Raw genomic sequence first — 3110 nt, 5'->3', positions numbered from 1 at the left:
AACCCCGCCGCCGAGCTAGCCGTACTCCAGGACGGCGGGGACGGCTGCTCGGGCTGTGCACGCGCGATCCGACCGCCCTGCGTGTGCAACACCGCCGCTCCGTCTGTCATGCGGCGTCCCCCGTACTCCCTTCCTCTTCGCCAGCGCACTCTCCGAAGCCCTGACAACCGGCCGCCCCGGAGGTGCCCACTGTTCGGCTTCCCTTCCAGGGACACCGCTCCGCCGTTCCTCTGCGCCTGCGCGGCACACCCTTCACACACACCCCCGCCCATGCTGCCCTCCCCAGGAAGAATCACAAAAACTCAACGTTGGCCAATCAAATTTCTGCTTTCTCTTCGGGCCGCCAATCGGAGAGCGCTAAAACGGGTGACAGCGAAGGCGAAGCTTTTCGAAGCAGAGCTGAGAGGGGCGGGACTTCGGGGGTCTTGCTCCACCCCAGATCCTGCGTTTCCGAGGCTCTCACACTGGACTAGGTCTTCTGGACTGGTACCTTTAAATGTATCAGGTGCGGTTGGATTTTGTTTGTTTGTTTTGGGGACTGATGGAACCCAGGGCCTGCATGCTAGGCAAGCTTTCGCCACTGAGCTATATCCCCATCCCTTTTCAGTTTTGATTTTGAGACAGGGTCTCCTGAGTTGCCCAGGCTGGCCTCAAGCAGGTGGCCCTCCTGCCTCAGGCTCCTGAGAAGCTAGGATGATAGGCATGCACCACTACATCCAGTGCAGTTGGATTTTTGGTCCCTACCAAGGAGTCGTAAATTGCAGCCCATTCTTCATTGCAGATGGTCACTTGGAGGCATCTCCCTTTTGCAACCTCCAAGATATCATTGCTGTCACATTAAAATTATAGGAGGAGGGCTGGGATGTAGCTCTGTGGTAGAGGACTCATGAAGCACAAGCAAGGCCCCAGGTGCAAAAACCCTGGTTTCAATCTGTAGCGCCAGCGCGCGCGCGCACACACACACACACACACACACCTTAAATTAAATTACAGGAAGGCCCAACAAGGTGGCAGGAACACATAGTCCTAGATCCTTAGGAGGCTGAGGCAGGAGAATTGCTTGAAAGCACTTGAACTCAGGACCGGCCTGGGCAGTACAGTGAGACCCTGTCTCAAAAGAGAAAATAATTTTTTTTTTTTTTTTTGGAGACAGGATCTCACTATGTAGTTGAGACTGACCTGGAACTCACTATGTAGCCCAGGCTGGTCTCGAACTCACAGTGGTCCTCCTGCCTCAGCCTCCCGAGTGCTGGGATTATGGGCGTGTGCCCTCACACCCAGCTTATAAATGTTTTTAAAAATAAAATAACAGAGAGTTCATTGTTTTGGACTTAGCTCCTGCCCTAGGCCCCACAGAGGAGACCAGAACAGAGGTACTCATGCTAGGTGCCACATGATCAAACTGAGGCTAAAAATAGGCTAGGTTCTGGAGGACAGGAACATTACAGCACCTCTCTGCTTCAATCTTGAGAGGCCAATTCAGATTTCTGCAGAAAGCCATTGTACATGGCTGCATAACAGACCACCCCAGGGCTGGGGATATAGCTCAATGGTTGTGCTGCCTGCCTTTCAAGCACAGGTCCTGAGTTTGATTTCTGGTACAAGAAAAAAAAAAATAACAGACCACCCCAAAGCCTAGAGGCCTCCAGCAGGGACCCTTTCTTATGCCAACAGGGCCTGCAGTCAGGAGTTCAGGCCTGAATTCCAGCCCTGGGACTGTGCACATTCCTGCTGTGGCTAAGCTCCCCATGCAGTAGGAGAGTGGATCTTCCAGGTAGCTTCTCCAGTGCTGGGCTGAAGTAGGAGCTTCCTGAGGAGCCAGTGTGTTCATGTGGCCTCCACTGAACCTGACCTTGGAGTCAGAATGCGTTAACAAAGAGAAAAGAGGGGAAAAGGACTGAAGGGGCACAGCAGGAGAAGGCGCTCAGCTGGAAAGTAACCATGAAGGTTACCAAGAGGAGAAATCCATTCTGGCTCAGTTTGGGAGATTTCACTCCATGACTGGGTCCACCTTCACTTTGGGGTGTGTCCCAAAGACAACAGGTCATGGCAGGGAGTGTGGGGCAGAGCAGAGGCCCACACTTCATAGCCAGTACCAAAGCGAGATCTCCCACCAGATTCCACTGCTTGGTCTGAGAAGCTACAGCAAGCCAGGTCCCAGGGCAGACATCTCCTGCCACCTTTGAGCACCCAGCCCACACACACTGCCCTTCTGGTCACACTCAGGGCATGGCACACGCCCATCTGGGTGGCCCAGCCTGAGTGTGTAGGGAAGAAGGCAAAGGAGAGTCATTTTCAGCATTGGTTTCTGTTGTTTGTTGTTGTTTTTGGTACCAGGGATCGAACTCAGGTCCTTGTGCTTGTGAGGGAAGCACTGAACCACTGAGCTAAATCCCCAGCCCTAAAGGAGAGTGGTGTAAGCAGGACGTGTGAGAGAAGGAGAAGCAGAAGAGGAAGCCACTGAGAGGGGCCATATAGGCTGTTTGCAGAAGCCCCTGGCCACCCCACACAGAGGGGACTGACAGGGCCCAGCAGGAGCAGGCACACAGATGAGAGGTGACTGCACAGGCAGCAAGATGTCAGACATAGTGGAAGATGTGGGGGATCTGTGGGATTCTACAATGCTGGAGATAGCTATGTTAGCATTCCATTGCTATGACAAAATACCTGAGAAAACCAATTTAAAAGGAAGAAAGAGGGCAAGGGATTTAGCTCAGTGGTGCCTCCACCTGCCTCACAAGCACAAGGACCCATGTTCTATCACCGGTACCAAAAACAAAAACAAAAAAAAAAAAAAGGAAGAAAGAAGTTGGGTATGGCAGCACATAACTCAGAGGGGCTGAGGCAAGAGGTTCACAAGCTCAAACCCAGCCTGGGCAACTTGATAGTTTACTAATACCCTATCTCAAAAACAAATTTTTAAAAAAACAGCAACTAAAAAAGGATTGGAGACGTGACTCATTGTAAAAGCCCTGGTTCGATCCTCAATACCATAGATAGATAGATAGACAGACAGACAGACAGACAGATAGATACAGATACATAGATAGGGCTGGGGATGTAGTGAAGACCCTGGGTTCACACTCTAGTATCAAACCAGAGAGAGAGAG

Source organism: Fukomys damarensis, unplaced genomic scaffold, assembly GCF_012274545.1.
Source record: "Fukomys damarensis isolate Sample0158 unplaced genomic scaffold, DMR_v1.0_HiC HiC_scaffold_32, whole genome shotgun sequence".
Taxonomy (NCBI): domain Eukaryota; kingdom Metazoa; phylum Chordata; class Mammalia; order Rodentia; family Bathyergidae; genus Fukomys; species Fukomys damarensis.
This window is presented reverse-complemented; position numbering follows the sequence as displayed.